Source organism: Diaphorina citri, unplaced genomic scaffold (assembly GCF_000475195.1).
Source record: "Diaphorina citri unplaced genomic scaffold, Diaci psyllid genome assembly version 1.1 scaffold151, whole genome shotgun sequence".
Lineage (NCBI taxonomy): Eukaryota > Metazoa > Arthropoda > Insecta > Hemiptera > Psyllidae > Diaphorina > Diaphorina citri.
In genome coordinates this window covers 91,444-109,615 of record NW_007377588.1, presented here as the reverse complement: position 1 = coordinate 109,615, position 18,172 = coordinate 91,444, and the positions used below count along the sequence as shown (strand labels likewise).

General features: G+C 38.6%; 1 protein-coding gene across 1 annotated transcript in view; it reads right to left on the bottom strand.

Annotated features, from left to right (window-relative positions):
• The window catches only part of LOC103505113, an 83,368-nt gene extending 67,858 nt beyond the window's left edge, over window positions 1-15,510 (bottom strand). Inside the window, exon 1 of the mRNA XM_026820489.1 lies at window positions 15,461-15,510. The gene's annotated coding sequence lies outside the window, so the exon portion shown is untranslated. The remainder of the gene's footprint in view (window positions 1-15,460) is intronic.
• Window positions 15,511-18,172: the final 2,662 nt, after the last annotated feature.

The window sequence follows — 18,172 nt, the reverse complement described above, 5'->3', positions numbered from 1 at the left end:
AATGCTTGTGTTGTACGCAGAAGTGAAGATGAACCAAATGGGACAGACAGACACAGACACACACGCACACGCACACACGCACACACACACAAACACACGCACCAATGGCTGAAACTTTGTATTTAGGCTCTAGGGACCTCAAAACGTGTTTTGGCACTAAAAACTGACCATCGAAAATTCGACCCGATTACATTACTTTCCTTCCTATAGGATAAAGAAAGTAAAAAGAAATGAAACAAAAAGATCAACACGAATTCTTTTTCGTTGTTCATGATTGCCCCTATTGTTTGAGAACATTTTGATAATTACTCTCAAGGACCCAATCCCATCTGTTGCTACTACTCTAACTGTACTATAACTATAACTATACTACTCTACTCTCGCAGATTAGGCAGGTTTAGCAGAGAAGGGAGAGGGGGGAGCCTGTATTATTATTTAATGACCTAGTTATGAATGCCAGCACCACCGTTTGGAATTTAGCATTTAGCTCCAAATCAAGTCTGGTAGTATATTAGGTCTCGCTAACCTAGTTCTCCTACCTTATCATGCGGCGCATATCACGGACCTTTGTGAGATGTGACCTTCGCAATATGCCTCGTTCAATGTTTGAGAAGATCTCATCCCAGATCTGTTGCTTGTATCTGGTTCTCATATAGTCTGTATCAGAGGTGTCGTACAGAACAGTTTTAACTTGCACTAATGCTATCAACTTCTCTTCAATGTTCTCCATTTTCAAATCACTCAAATAATAGGATTTTCAAGGGAAATCGAAAAAAATCAACTCACAAAACAAAGAAGATCAAAATAAACTGCGCGCCTAGAAAAAAACTGCACGCAGATTCTGTGTCGCCTCCACAAGTGAGGCAGGCGAGTGACACAGGCAAGTGGCACGTGCGAGTGCACTGCGTCGTAATGTGCGTGGTAGTATTGAATCCAATGGTTTACAAAAACTGCTTTGCTGTGCTGCGTGACTGTGCTGCGTAGCTGCGTCTCAATGTGCGCCGGGCCATAAGGTTCGATCTCAGAAAGGCTGGCTCTCTTCTATCCTGTCCTTCTTCTCTGGTGAAAATGAGAACTTGACGGACGCACAGGCTCATCCTAATCACCCCCTGACAACCGACAGAGGAATAACATCAGAGGCATATTGCGAAGGTCACATCTCACAAAGGTCCGTGATATGCGCCGCATGATAAGGTATAGGAGAACTAGGTTAGCGAGACCTAATATACTACCAGACTTGATTTGGAGCTAAATGCCAAATTCCAAACGGTGGTGCTGGTGCTGGCATTCATAACTAGGTCATTAAATAATAATGCAGGCTCCCCCCTCTCCCTTCTCTGCTAAACCTGCCTAATCTGCGAGAGTTAAGAGTAGTATAGTTATAGTATCGTAGAGTAGTAGCAACAGATGGGATTGGGTCCTTGAGAGTAATAAAATTATCAAAATGTTCTCAAACAATAGGGGCAATCATGAACAACGAAAAAGAATTCCTGTTGATCTTTTTGTTTCATTTCTTTTTACTTTCCTTATCCTATAGGAAGGAAAGTAATGTAATCGAGTCGAATTTTCGATGGTCAGTTTTTATTGTCAAAACACGTTTTGAGGTCCCTAGAGCCTAAATACAAAGTTTCAGCCATTGGTCCGTGCGTGCGTGCGTGTGTGTGTGTGTGTGTGTGTGTGTGTGTGTGTGACATGTTCTAGAATGTGACATGTTAACAGCTGACATGCAACAATGTTCCGTATAGTTCGCCCCGGGAGGGAATCAAAATAACGTAATTTTGACGTCGATATATTGAGAAATATGACCTAGCGCTTACCGGGTAGACGCCTACCGCCTACCCTCCACGCTAAGCTGGCTGCCGTAAGTTCAAACTCAGACCTCGGTTCGTTCGTTCATTTCAGTACAAAATGTGACATGTTAACAGCTGACACATAACAATGTTCCATACAGTACTGATCCCAAGGTCATTTGTACATAATGAGTTATTGTCATTCACTAGTGAAATATTTGGAACCTTAAGTCACTTCTAGTGAAAGCGTGAATAACTTGAAGTATTGGTATTAATTACGAGATAGCCCTCACCTACAGGGTGTCTCGTCAATTATGATTTTTACAGTGTACCTATCTCACCTATCACATCAGGTCTTTTCAGGGTATGTCTTGTATCTTAGTTTCACATATAAAGAGTGTTCAAAAGTGTGATAGAGGGATAAAGTCCCCCTTATCTGAAGAGATAGACTTGAGGATTTAGTATATAGAAATTCAAATTTGATTTATTCGTTATTTATTTTATGGTGGAAGAACTACTGTTATGTATGTATGTGAGGATTACCCCAAATATCCCTACCATGTAGCATACAATATACAGGGTGTTGGAATTTTCCGACTTAATAAAGCCTTTTTTACAGAGCATAATTCTTATTAAAGCAAACTTGGATATATTCCACACATGGCCTTGTTGCTAAGCGTGTAAGTAGGTAAACAAATAAAAATAAAATGAGCTTCGACAGAATCTTTTTGAGCCACTCTGTATATATATGCGACATAAATAATGATCAACCCAGGAGCATATATCGGGAAGGATGATTATTACAATAGCTTTATTTATTTTATTGATGGTAACTCCATTTACCCATTACTACAGTATGGACGTTAAGTCCGCACTATAGTAAGTACTGTATTTATTGTATTGGAATCCCCATTATTACATTACTGGGTTAAGTCCCCAATTTATAGGAAATAGAAAGTCCGAGATAAATTCGACATTATTTTATTCGAGGATCACATAGCTTTGAAAAAGGTTACTTAGAGGTTTTCAGAGCGTCTGGACACGTCCAATGAGGCTCCATCCCAAAAGAAGAAGAAGAAGAAGTTGGATAGAAGGAAGTATAACTGCCAAGGTCTTATCCGTATCGTCCCGAAAGCGAAGAGAGAAGAAAGCAGCTTAAAATCTGTTCAGGTTAAAATCCGCCCGGGGTAGAATCGAAACCGCGGCCTAGCACTTAGAGGGCAGAGGCGCTACCTTTAAAGCTACCTACCTAGGCTCTTTTTACTTGGAATCGTGATTTCGTGAAAATTTTTTCAGAAAATTCTTGAGAAGGGAAAGTGTTGCCAGTTGAACACACATGTTACCAGGGAGACCACCACAAAAAATGCCCCCAATGGCAACGTCACAATTCCACATAAAAAAAAAAAAAAAAAAAAAAAAAAAAAAAAAAAAAAAAAAAAAAACGACTAGGTAATGTAGGTACGTATAGATTGGTTTGTATGAGAGTTGAGAGCCTTTACTAGTTACTACCCCCCATAATAAATTTACCTCGACTGAAAAGTGTGTCAACGACCCTCCGTTCTGGAAATTGTCATTTCATTTGAATAAAATGTTCCTCGTAAAATTCTCTCCAAATAGCTCTGAATAGGATAGTAAACATAGACGTAACGAATACACGGGCAATAGCGTTCAATATACGAGTAGGTAGCGTAAAACTAATAAACGGGATATAGAAAACATTTAGGATGCGACTGAAAGGAATGGCAGTAAAAACCATCAGCGACTGTCTTCTCCATGTGATAAACTTATGGCTGACGAAATACAGAATGAAAGATGGGAAAACATGACGATAAAATATCGGAAAGGGAAAACGACAAAAGAAAAACATGTACCGTACTCCCAATACAACCTGCGTCGGTGGTATAGTCAAGAAGTTCGCCAGGTAATCAGGAGGGAGTGGGTTCAATCTCACAGACGAGATATGGAAATTAATCCTCAACACCTCGACATTTTAGGGGGGTAAACGGACTTTTTAGTCCTATTCGAACGTCCAATAATGAAACCTATTAAGGTTCCGTAACAAAACCTGCTAAGGTCTTATCGTCCCGAAATGGAAGAAAGAAGGATAGGATAGGAGAAAACCAGCCGTTCCGAGAACAAACCTTATCTGTTTAAGATGAAATCCGCCCCGGGCGGGAATCGAACCCGCGGCCGCGACCTAGCGCTTACAAGGCAGACGCGCTACCTTCTAAAGCTAACTAGGCTGGCAAGCATGGTTTAGTGTGGGTACACTGTAAGCTGTCGTACATGATAAATATGTAATACTTGAGTCACCTAACCTACTTTCCAAGTACATAGAGGAGAAATATGTACTGACATATAGGGATATTATGTACTATGTAATATGGAGGGTTAGGTACTTTATGTACTAAAGTGGAGGGCTATGTACTCACAAATTTTCGGCAGAATGACAACTAGGTACTAAAGGTATACAGGGATGTTATATAACGAGTATAACCGAATACCTAATACTGTGCTATACTCATACCAAGGTTTATTAGTGACGGTAGTTAAGAGGAGAGGGGAAGGGGAGGAGAGAGAGGGGGAGAGACGAGGAGGGAAGCAGGGGAGAAGAAAACGAAAGGAGATGGGAGAAAGACGAGGAAGAGTAGAAATAAGGGAAAGAGAACCGATAAAGGAAAGGAGAAGTGGAGAGGAGACTCTACCCTCAAAACGAAAACCAGTCATGATTGTAGCTGTGTGCATAAGTCTCGCTCTGTACTTACCAGTGCAGTTAGACTTGACGAAATCAATTCAATACATATTTCCATTGAACAAATGAATACACTTACCTGAAACGGACAGAATACAATCATTTAAAATTTCAGATTTCAATATGAACCTGTAAACTAAGAAAAGTTTTAGCAAAAGTATAAATTCTGGGCGTTCAATACAGAGAATCCCACCTCTTCTAATTTATTCAATAAGACCATTAGAAATTATTCAAAACAAACAACTCCAATTCTTGCAAAACAACTCATAACATAACTCATAAATATCTTCTGATTTCTTTGTCACCAAGTATACCATTACCAGTAATAGCGGTATAAGAGACACAAAGTACAAGTTTCCTAGAAGTTCACCCGACACTACGCAATGTTATACCATAAAGCTGACAGAAAGTTGAAATAAACCACTTGTATACACCCGAGTGCAAAAAATCTTGAACAGTTCGCAATTTCATTCCCCTGCTCTGTTTGATTAATAATGGTAAACTTCTTTTCAAGAGGTTTTATAGAGGGAACTGTAACTGCTAAGGTGTTATCGTCCCGAAATCGAAGAAAGACACGGTAGGAGAAAGCCAGCCGTTCCGAGAACGAGCATTATCCATTCCAGGATAAAATCCGCGCCGGGCGGGAATCGCAACCGCGGTCTAGCGCTAATAATGGTAAACTTGTAAAGTTCTGAAGTCAATCTGTTCCGATATTTTTGCAAAGGACTGTACATTGTACCTATACAATAGCATGGGAATTGTACAGTGGGACCCATAAGTTCTGTATCCACCCACACCTGTAGCCTGGTGCTGCACAGTAGGGGGTGCATCTCGTTGTTATAGTAGATATTGGATTAGTGGGCGACCCTGGAGACACAGGTCTTTGTTTATAAATCAACTTGTAAATATTGGTTGTAAATCAACTTATAAATTGTTTGTAAATCAACTTTGTTTGTGAATTATATTGGATTAGTGGGCGACCCTGGAGACACAGGTCTTTGTTTATAAATCAACTTGTAAATATTGGTTGTAAATCAACTTATAAATTGGTTGTAAATCAACTTATAAATTGTTTAGAAATCAACTTTGTTTGTGAAATCAAGTTATAAACGGACTAGTTTATTTACTCGAGTGGCATTTACCCCGGGTACACAGTGTCAACTTTTACGTCTGCTAATATTTGTCCTGTTTAGAAAACATACAAGAGGAAGGCCCGTTATAAACGGACTAGTTTATTTACTCGAGTGGCATTTACCCCGGGTACACAGTGTCAACTTTTACGTCTGCTAATATTTGTCCTGTTCGGACAGGGAGAGCTGGGAGGGCAAAAGAATAGAATAGAATATACATAAATATATGTTTTTAGGAAGATCTGTGTATGTAGTTAGGTATCTATGGAAGCTTGCATGTAGGTAGGTACTCGATATTACATATTGTATTCGTTAGTACAAAAGCATACCCATCCAACCTTATCAGCCTTGAACATCTTTTAACCTAAATTGCTCTCAGATTGTTCTCTATTACATTTGTGACGGTAATGGAGAATATACAAGTTGTACCTAATACATCATTTGACCCAGAAACAACTTCAAAAGGATTTGCTGATAGTTTCCATTACAGTGAGGACACAACTTTACTTTTCCAGGAGAAACTTGAAATCGAGACGTTCCCTATCATAATAAAAACGTAAAAATCTTCCATCTTTGTTTCCCCTATCCGACGGTTTATTCTTTCTTTCCTTTTTTTATTGAAGAAAAACTTTGAAAGGAAAAGAAGAAAGAAAGGTTGGCGCCATTTTTCTTTGTTTTTGTTCTCGTTTTTTTTTATTCCCTTTTTTATCTCTCTGTCTTGTTGGCTGTTCGTTATTCTGTCTTCTAGCTCCTATTTTCATTTTTTTTTATTGAAGAAAAACTTTGAAAGGAAAAGAAGAAAGAAAGGTTGGCGCCATTTTTCTTTGTTTTTGTTCTCGTTTTTTTTTTTATTCCCTTTTTTTATCTCTCTGTCTTGTTCGCTGTTCGTTATTCTGTCTTCTAGCTCCTATTTTCTTTTTATTGTTGAATGATGCAATCGTGCTTTATTTTTCTAGTTCAATTTCTCGTCTCTTCTTCATTTGTCTATGATGTCATTGGACTTTTATTGTTGAATGATGCAATCGTGCTTTATTTTTCTAGTTCAATTTCTCGTCTCTTCTTCATTTGTCTATGATGTCATTGGACAAGAAGTGTTGTTCTTGTTTCTGTTGGCAAAGAGAATATTGTTTCTAGCGTAATGCAATGTCTAGGATCCTGAATGCAGTCGGACTCCTAATATTGCGTCACCAAGGAATGACATGACTAGGTTGCGGCAATGTTTCGTGCTCTCTATGTTTTACAGTTATTTGTTATTTGTCCTACAGTAAAGTTTATGTTCAACAGAACTTTGTTGGAGCCTGTTTGGAATGCCCGGGGGAATCGTACTGCGTCACCAAGGAATGACATGACTAGGTTGCGGCAATGTTTCGTGCTCTCTATGTTTTACAGTTATTTGTTATTTGTCCTACAGTAAAATTTATGTTCAACAGAACTTTGTTGGAGCCTGTTTGGAATGCCCGGGGGAATCGTACCAAATACCTTGGAGGGATATATCTGGATGTATTTTCTCGGGATGTTGTTCACCCATCACAGAGAATTTCTCCAACAATAGGTGGATCAGTAGTCTTCCTTCACAATCCTTCGGAGCCTGTTTGGAATGCCCGGGGGAATCGTACCAAATACCTTGGAGGGATATATCTGGATGTATTTTCTCGGGATGTTGTTCACCCACCACAGAGAATTTCTCCAACAATAGGTGGATCAGTAGTCTTCCTTCACAATCCTTCCATTTCATCTATGTAAATTATGTACCTAAATAAAATCCAACTTGTATGGTTTGTTCAGAATGTTCAGAAGTCCAGGACCATCCCTTTGAGATATGGGGCAAAGTACCCATGGACCATGGACACAGTGTATGTTGACAGACTGGACGGGTGACGCGACCTTGACTTTTGCGACGCTCAGTAGTGACCTCATTTGTCAAGTGTACAGTGGGTTTATATAGTTACCCAATGTGTCTCCTGTCTCAACTAGCAATGGCAACGCACACTCAGGCTGTGGGACTACTGTGGGAGAGTGGGTTTATAGGTACCCCAACATAGGTGTCTCTCTCAACTAGTAATAGTGACACACTATCCATCTCAATCCTTCCATCTATGTAAATTATGTACCTAAATAAAATCCAACTTGTATGGTTTGTTCAGAATGTTCAGAAGTCCAGGACCATCCCCTTGAGACATGGGGCAAAGTACCCATGGACCGAGTACAACGGTTTGGTAAATAATAAAACATGACTGACCTTATTTGAGAAAACAAGGCAACTGTCTGTCATCCCTTGGAGAAAATTGCTCGGAGCTTTGAAAAAAAAAGCGAAGAAGGAAGAGGAGAAAAAGAAACAAAGTTTGGATATGTTTTTCGTGGAAATGATGAGATGGACAAGAGAAAATTTGAAAGCTATGTATGGTGATTGCCTCTGGGTCCAGCAGCTGGAGTAGTTCCCAGGATATCATATTGACCATTGCGTCCATTTCTATGCTAGAATAGAATATGCCTTGTTTATCCTGCCAAAATGAGACTGAAAATTCAGTTCAAGCAGTTTAACAATTTTATCTGAGGCACAATCTTTTCGACAGCGAAGGTCTGGTCAGGCTTTTTCGTTTGACATTAACCAGCTCCTCAATTGCTCTCACAAAGTTGAGTAATAGGGACGCTCCCCTTTCGCTTAAGTGCTAGAGCAGAGCATAGTGCTTGTATTATTTAAATTGGAAAAAGAAATACAGATATTGTTTCTGGGCATCCAAAGGGTTTTAAACCCCCAATTCTTTCAAAACCGTCAGACGATGTCTCTCGAAAATAGAAGAGTTTATCACCTGCGAACAAGGAGAGCTGACCCTAACAGTGGACACTGATGTAGGATTAAAGCAAGGGAGATATATAATATTTGTCCTGTTCGGACAGGGAGAGCTGGAGGATAAAAGAATAGAATAGAATATACATATGTAGGTATAGGGGTTTAGGAAGATATGTGTATGTAGTTAGGTATCTGTGGAAACTTGTATGTAGCTAGGTACTCTGTATTACATATTGTATTCGTTAGTACAAGAGCATACCCGTCCAACCTTATCAGCCTTGAACATCTTTTAACCTAAATTGCTCTCAGATTGTTCTCTATTACATTTGTGACGGTAATGGAGAATATACAAGTTGTACCTATACATCAGGTGACCCAGAAACAAGTTCAAAAGGATTTGCTGATAGTTTCCATTACAGTGAGGACACAACTTTACTTTTCCAGGAGAAACTTCAAAGTTTACCTGTATTTATGTATTGGAAGTTGGAAGTATAACTGGGATTGGGGACTCTAGAGATTTCAAATGGTTGCCAAAGTTACGAGTACTTGGGATTTCACCATTTTCACCGGCTGTCAATCCACTTCTTTTCTCAATGGAAAATTTCTCTCTCCTAGAAGGAGTAAAGGAATGTTAAAATTGATGTAATTTCTTCCACAGACAAATATTGAAAGCTCAAGTTCAATTAGGTAGGTGTGACTGATATGAATGAAAATGATAACTGGTATGGAGTGGAAGTTTTCATTGTATGCACTTATGGAGTAGATATTTTCTTGGAAAATTCCCTCTGAATGCGTTAAAAATGCATCACCGGAGTATGGGAGGTTAAGTTAAAACACATTGTGTGTTTTCCTACATCGTGTTGCCATGCTTGTTGTGTCTAAAAATAATGAAATGCATTCCGTGCATCTAATACTCCATGTAGTCAACTGTTTCCCCCCCATACTCATATATGATAGAGTATTGTACATAATGAGAGTTGAGAGTCTGTGTGGAGTTTATGTTGCATTATTTCTTGATTGATATCCTCAATTCCTCATCCTGTATCAGTGGATAGGAGTTATAAGAGAATACCTACTCTCTGTTATCAGTTTCGTTTAAAAAGCTTCGTTAAAGACTCCAAATTATCAGTTCTCGGCAACTTTCTGAAGGTCCATTCAAACTATTGGATTGAAAGGGAAACGAATACTATTTCACTTTTGTTGTAAAGTAGTATTCGGTTTCAATAAAATCCAATATTTGGTTAAAGCTCTCTAAACCATTTGTTTCTCCATTGAGGTACGGCCTCCTTTTAATGTGATGAAGCTCAGGCTCACAAAGTTTGGTTTATTATGTTGAGGTCTGAGTTCCTTGTGAGTAGTTCATATTATGTTCATGTATACCTATAGAATCCTAGACCTTCCTGGCATGCCCTCAGGTCTCACCCTGCCTGAAGCTTACTGCTCTATCTTATATTATAAGAACAAGATCCATTCACTCATTCACAGTTCACATTTCATAGTTCACACACTGATCGCTCTATCTCAAGAACCACAACACCTAGAAAGCTGAACGAAAGTAATAAGTATTTGCTTTCAAGTTTCAAGTTATTTAACTTGTAACTTCATTCAAGATAATGATGCTGATAATATGAGAAAATGTTCTTGTACTCGCAGAATGAAGAACTTCGGATAGAGCCAGAGAAGAGAAAGGTTTGGTGAGGAACTTAACTTCTTTTGGAGGGGAGGGGGAGCCAAACAACAGAGCTCACCTGAGGAGGCTCTTCCACCCGACCAATATATTATTTATTTATACACTTTAAAAGAGTGCCATTAATCTTTTATTTTATTGCAAGGCTTGTGATCCATTATACAGATTTTACTAGGGAGGCATTGAATATTCCTAAACTTTGTGAGTACCTCGTGCTCCTAGGAGGAGAGAACATTCTACAATATAGGGTGTTCTCTATGTTTTGAGCCACCCTGTATACGTTACATTAGATTCCATGTATGTACTTTGTACTGAGTGGGGGAAACATAAAGGCAACATAATGGAATCCTTTTCCATGATGTGATGTGTTCTCTTTGCTTTCCCTTAATTCTCTTTTCTCCTTACTTAATTACAAAGCTCGAGTTTCAGTTTCAAGTACTTTGAGTTTGAAGTACTTTCTCCGCGGAAAGATGTGTGGGGAAAACAAGTAGAAATGGTGGAGATGACAACACACTTGACGGGAAGGTCTATTCTTGTTGCCATTTCCAGGAGGTAGACATGTTATCTATCTCATGGTAGTAGATGGATTGGCAATTGGTACTTGGTAGGGGTTTGAAGCCCTCTGGAGGCCTGGACGACCAGACAAAACCCCCCATCAATCCTTCCGCTGCAAGAGCGACAGAGTCCGTTATACCATTCTCACGGACCCTACCAGACCACATACTCACAGAAAAAATCAATGTAGGTAATAAATAAAATAAAAATGTAGATAAACGATCAAACCATTCAGACCAACATCTCAGCTAAGCTAGACTAGACGTGTTCTCACTTCACACAGCTTGAATAAAAAGTTATACCTAACCCCCAGTAAAAAAGGTTGGGAGTTGGGAGTGTAAAAAAAGCTTGGGAGTGTAAAAGAAAGCTTTTCTCAATAAAGAATACCTACCTGGCTTTATTTTTACTATCTCTCCATTTTTATATCACACTGATGCATGGAACGAAATTTATATGGAAAATCGTTGCGACTTTATTTTTTCGTGTTAAGTGAATTTGAAAGACATAAAATAACCTCAGTGGTGTGGTGGTTAGAACTGTTTCGACTTTCGATGTGAAGGTAAGTGGTTCGAGTCCAAAATGCCCCAGTAAAGTCATAAAATTTAGCGTTTCATTGATCGGAAACGTTTTTGTGACAACTGTTTATGGTTAAAACAATCAATATTCCTTTTAAAAGACAAATAAAACTCGGATTGAGAATTTGTCACGTTGGATCGTCATATTCCTCTATTTTTCGAAAATTTCTGTCAGGTAGCTACGTTCCAAGAAGTCTCTTCAAAACTTAACAAAATGTTTATTCAATTTAGCTGGAAGCTCAGGATTTTGTAAAATATCAACACGTACAAAGACAAGAAAGAGAAAAAACAAACGAAACTCTAATTCGATAGAAAAACTAAGCAAACAGATAGATGAAATGAAAGAATGCTGATAGCAGAAATTCAATCTTACAAAGAACCCCGAGTCAAATGAAGGATGAAGGAAAATGTAGGAGGAGAAACAAGAAGAAGAAAACTAGTGCAAGAAGACGAGAGAAAAAAATACGAAAAAGAAGTGGGAGGAGGATTAGAATGAGGAGGAAGACGAAGACGAAAAGGCAACAAACGCAAAAGAAAACCGGGTCAAGCCGACTACATACGGTCTGACAAGCAACATGTGGCATGTTTAGTTCAAATGATGTTATTGAATTTAAAAACTCAAAAGGATAAAATTATTCAAATATGAGCTCAAAAGGAATGCGAGAGACTTAAAATATAGGAGCAGCAGTAGACTTAATAGTCTTAATACCGTTTGTTATTGCAGATTTAGTTGATTTCTTGGCACATCTCCGAACTACGAATAAAAGGGAATACAAAAGTTTGGTCAAAAACTCATACAACAAACTTGCAACAAAAGACTTTGATAAAAAAAAAAAAAAACACACTTTCTGGAAACCAAGTTAATCTAATGAGACATTAGAGAAAATCCTTCTCGTCTGAACCGTATATGAGAACCCCGAGTCAAATGAAGGATGAAGGAAAATGTAGGAGGAGAAACAAGAAGAAGAAAACTAGTGCAAGAAGACGAGAGAAAAAAAAAAATACGAAAAAGAAGTGGGAGGAGGATTAGAAATATTAGAATGAGGAGGAAGACGAAGACGAAAAGGCAACAAACGCAAAAGAAAACTGGGTCAAGCCGACTACATACGGTCTGACAAGCAACATGTGGCATGTTTAGTTCAAATGATGTTATATTGAATTTAAAAACTCAAAAGGATAAAATTATTCAAATATGAGCTCAAAAGGAATGCGAAAGACTTAAAATATAGGAGCAGCAGTAGACTTAATAGTCTTAATACCGTTTGTTATTGCAGATTTAGTTGATTTCTTGGGACATCTCCGAACTACGAATAAAAGGGAATACAAAAGTTTGGTCAAAAACTCATACAACAAACTTACAACAAAAGACTTTGATCAAAAGAAAAAACACACTTTCAGGAAACCAAGTTAATGTAATGAGGCATTAGAGATTCTCGTCTGAACCGTATATAACAAAATAGTCAGAAACGATGAAAGACACAGTCCATATCTTCCACATCGGAAAAAATAGACAGGTGGTAAGGAACAGAAGCGAAGGGAAAAGGATATAAAGGGAATTGAAGAGATAAAAAGAAAGTACGACCATAAGGACGACAAAAGGAATTGAAGAGACAATGAACGGTGGGTGGAAGGAAGAAGAGAAGGGAAGAGATAAAGAGAATAAGGAGAGAATAGAAGAGATAAAATGAAAGTGGGAGATAAGGACGACAAAAGGAATTGAAGAGACAATGAACGGTGGGTGGAAGGAAGAAGAGAAGGGAAGAGATAAAGAGAATAAGGAGAGAATGGAAGAGATAAAATGAAAGTGGGAGAAGGAGGAGAGACTAGGGAATGACCTCATTTCCGAGGCAGTCGAGACGTTAAGAATAATAATAAACTGAATATTAAACAAATTAGGTAGGTACATAGGTACTGATTTTCTCTAATCACTACGGGCTAAAAAATTCCCGCAGGGACGGGCCCAGCTTGTTCCCTTTCAGTAGAGCAATTCCACCACACCTACCACCAGCGGTAGCAGCAACGGCGGCATTGAAATTCCTCACCATGATGACAGCAACAGCAATAATTGATTCATCAATAAAATTCTCACCGGGCACAGGGTATGCACGAGGTTGGTGAGGTGCTTGACCCTATTGTGTTAACTATGTTGACAGACTGGACGGGTGACGCGACCTTGACTTTTGCGACGCTCAGTAGTGACCTCATTTGTCAAGTGTACAGTGGGTTTATAGGTACCCCAATGTGTCTCCTGTCTCAACTAGCAATAGCAACGCACACTCAGGCTGTGGGACTACTATGGTACCCCAACATAGGTGTCTCTCTCAACTAGGACTTTTGCGACGCTCAGTAGTGACCTCATTTGTCAAGTGTACAGTGGGTTTATAGGTACCCCAATGTGTCTCCTGTCTCAACTAGCGATAGCAACGCACACTCAGGCTGTGGGACTACTGTGGGAGAGTGGGTTTATAGGTACCCCAGCATAGGTGTCTCTCTCAACTAGTAATACTGACACACTATCCATCTAAAAAAAAATCCATGACACAAACAAGAATTGGACAGATGAGTGAGCGGGTAACATGATTGCTCAACATTGCATCGATAACCACCTATTCCTATTCGACAATCACACACAATCCCACGTACAATGTGGCTCGTAGAAATATTCAACCAGGTGATCGCACACCTGATAGGCCCGACTAACGAGAACAAATGGCAGTAGACCAATGAGATACGGGCTCTTTCACTGTAGAATTGGGTCATTCAGGTCGAAGTCATCTGAGAACGGATATGAATAAAAGATATTGGGAGAGGAAAATGGATCTACGCACTATGAGCCTACAGTTTTACAGGCGATTTCTAGTCTCACAAGTCTTTTAGTACGTGGCGTAGTTACATTGCTTCCGAATTGTCCGCACATCTTCACGTCCTAAAGGTGGATCACAAAATCTAGAAATACGCATCCCCTGGAACCACAGTCTAAATCACACCTCCCCACAGTATGAACCAAGCCCCTACAAGCCACCACCCATGTTCTCATTTTGACTTACCTATCTCGTCCTCTAATCAAGTTATTATTAGCCTCTCTTATTAATTATTTACACAAAGTAAAGACGAATATACATGAAATACACCAACAGTTTTTCCTTGTTTACTTCAAGCAACAACAATAATCGGGGTGAAAAACTTGATAGAAGGTCACCATCATCATTATCATCACATTCATCATCATCTTCACTATCATTCTCATTAGCAATATCATTCATTACATTTTCCGTCAAAATTATCATTATCATCAAAGTCATAATCATACTTATTATCATCACTCGGCAATAGTTTATCATGATGTTCAGTAAAACGCAATTCATAACCGATGTACTGGGTTGGTTGAGTAAAAACTCTGATAACCCGGCCTCTGCAATGCGTTGGTTTAAGACCGGTGTTCTGGAATGAAAGTTCCAGATCTTCTTCTTCGCGTTTTCCCGTGTTCAGACGGGGGTAGGTGTTTTTTCGTCAGCCTCTCAAGTTGTGTCATCTAAGTCAGAATAAAAGATCCAGATGATTTGAGAAAATTGAGACCAGTATTAGGGGATTAATAAAGAGGATCCAGAGGAGATCTCTAGTCTGATCCCGGGGGTAATTTATCTGGAGTTATAAGCTATGGGAAATAAAAGCGGACGTACAACCTAATCCTTATATCTTACAAGAAACTTGCGCATAGTGCGGGTCTGACAATACCAGTAATAATAAAACAAAGTACAAACCAACCATTTCCAATCCATCCTGACGATATGACAACAAGGCGAATCACTAATCTATGTCATTATGCGAGTCTCTTAGTTTAAGTACACATTGCAACCAGGCATACATTGTTCACTGCATAATGACATTCGCTTCATTGAAACTAAACCCAAATACTATCCATGCCATGGCATAGCGGGCAGGTCAGTGAGAGATATGCCCAATGCATAATAATCAGCGTCACATCATGGACTAACTGTATCTATGTATATCATGATGCCCTACCAGAAGTATTCATCAGGAACCAAATCCTTTCCTGTTGAGCTCCGTACAAGGGAGAATATGTTCGAAATACTGGTACACTACACAGGTTACAGTCACCGGAGGAGTAACATGGGTGGCGGGTCTAAAATGTTAGTAAGATGTGAAGTTCTGGACTTACCTTTATCTATGAAGATCGGAACTGGCCATTTTCGAGGTACTGTATGATCTGTGAACAAGAAATAATGAAACAAAACCTGTAGTGAAATGGGTATAAGTCTATAAGTCGGAACGTAAGTGCATATGTATAGCTCATCAACATCAGATTTCAAAGGGAATACTACTTATCATCAGATTTCAAAGGGAATACTACTTATAATCAGATTTCAAAGGGAATACCTTGTCGGCTTGTGGCGATATTTATTAGGGCAGTCACCCAGTTCGCTAAATCTTGAGCCAGCCCTGCAAGTACCTTATTGAGGTATGTATGTTCGTAGCAAGAGGGAATTTTCAATAGACTACTCTTGTTGAGACAATTCCCGATTACACGAAAGACTCACTGAATTCCTGTCGGTTGTGTTAACTCAGAGCAATTCTAATGCTACCATAGTGAGCCACGAGATATCTGAAAGTTTTATTGCTAACAATTCAAAGGTCAAGGTTATTCAGATATAAGTTTGCCGAGTTATGGGGAAATAACACCTCAAAAGAGAGTACCATTTTATCAGAACTTGTATTGATAAACGAGCTACATGTGGGAATAATGACCAAGACACCTTGTGAACTTTTTTTTTCTTTCCTAATCGAGGGATTTGACGCAAAAACGACTTATAGGTCATAAGATTTAAATATACATACTAGGTAAGTCGTTTTTGGGTCCAAACCCTCAACGGTATGTGCACCTTTATCCTTCTGGTGGTGTTTCCCCCTCCAAAATATCAATTCTCGCGTGTTAAATGTTGACAGCAAAGTTGAATTATAGCTTTATGGAATCGAATTATTTAGCTTAGAGTTGATTTTTTGACAGCAAAGTTGAATTAGCTTTATGGAATCGAATTATCTAGCTTAGAGTTGATTTTAAAGAGAATTATTTTCCTTAAGGGTTAATTCCATACATTGAATTTGCCAGATTATATTATTTTGTTTTTCCGGGTTCCAATTCATTTTAGTTTCCGGAAATTTCAAGTTATGACTTGTCAGTTCTCCCCTAGATCAAACAATTAAAGATCTTTGATAAGGAATTTATTTAACTTGAGGAACATAAGAATAGTTGTTGAGAAGTTTATGACTGATTCGACCTTGCAAATAACTTTGTTTTTATGATTTGGGCCTCATAAAATAGTCATTTTTTGGTCACCATAATAATCATACCATTAGGACCACATTCTTGGATAACTTTCATAGGATTTATGGTATTGATAGAAGATCAGTTCAGTTTCCATTTACAAATCCCCCTACTCCTGTATTTTATGAACCTACCTACTCTCGAGACAAGTAGTAAATTGGAGAAAAACAAATTTGGTTCCCAAGAAACGAGATTTCCTCGACTTGTATCGTCTAAATCCAGCTTCAGACTTTCTGGATTTACTTCGATATCTTCCAAGTTCTACTTTTAAAATCAAAATAAGAAATAAATTTTATTGTTAATGGAAAAAACGTACGAAAATAAATACCTCAATAAAAACAAGTGTGTTAAAGAGGTAGTGGTTAACCCGTTTTGGAATGTCATACCCTTTCCTAAACGAAAACCGTAGGACCATAAGGGTTAAACTATCTCAAATATAAAACGGCGAACATTTTCCAACAAAAGTTTTTATGACTGGTAATGGCGATCGTAAAAAAAATAATAATAATAAAATGGGGAAAAATAGAAGAAAACTAAGAGATGAGTGTTAATTTCCAGCATTTTTGATTATTCTGCAGTTTGGAGAGGAACTTAGTTGCAGTTAATACAGTAATGCAATAATAACAATAACGACAAATTCGACCTTTAATAATAAAATTATTGATTCGATTTCCACATCAACACGACATCTCGTCCTTAGAAAATCGGGAATTTTTGGGAGTATTGCGGTCGAGAAGCAAAAGGGCCTTCAACCCGGCCATCCTTTTAGCTTTTAGCTCAGCCCAAACAGACAGGATCTGTCCGGTACTCCGTAACCCGGATGGCCGACTTTAGGGAAGCTCCCCCTTCTATTAGCCAAGGTCAGTGACCCCTAGCATACACTAGATGTATAATTTATACAACTACAGAGTACGAGCACTACACATACACCTCTTCACCAGGCAGCAGAAGAAGATGGAAAACCAATTTATATAAAACTGCATTGTTTACTTCAAGGTCAGTCCTATTCAGTCCAATGCATAGTATACTGTGTAGTGTAGTTATGTACTGTGTACAGGGTGTTCTCAAAGTTACTAACCCCAAAGTCAGACGATTTCAGGGGTTTGATAAGGACAAACTTGATATACGTTTCCTATATCCTAAATTCATATTAAGGTCTATCTAAGAAGAGCGGAACATTTATGTAGTTTTTACTAATTCCTATTGAAAAAAATCCATTTTTGAGACCTTCCCAAATGATCAATTTCATGTAAAGTGACGTACTGTGTTCATGTTCATACAGTATGTAGAGCGTTAGTAATTTATGTATGTGAGGTACGGTAATAATAAGCATAGCATGCTGTTTTATTATTGATCTCGGCATAATGGGAAGCATGACAGTCGTGCTGCGGGCCCAACGTCAAATGAAAAATTGGCACAAAGTGTTTTTTAAAGTTTAAAGCGGAGAGAATGGGAAAATGGATTGAAAAGAAGGACTTTGCAGCAGTGAAATACGAGTATGAAGAGATAGAGAGGAACTTAAATTACTTGAGCAGCAACTGAGTGGAT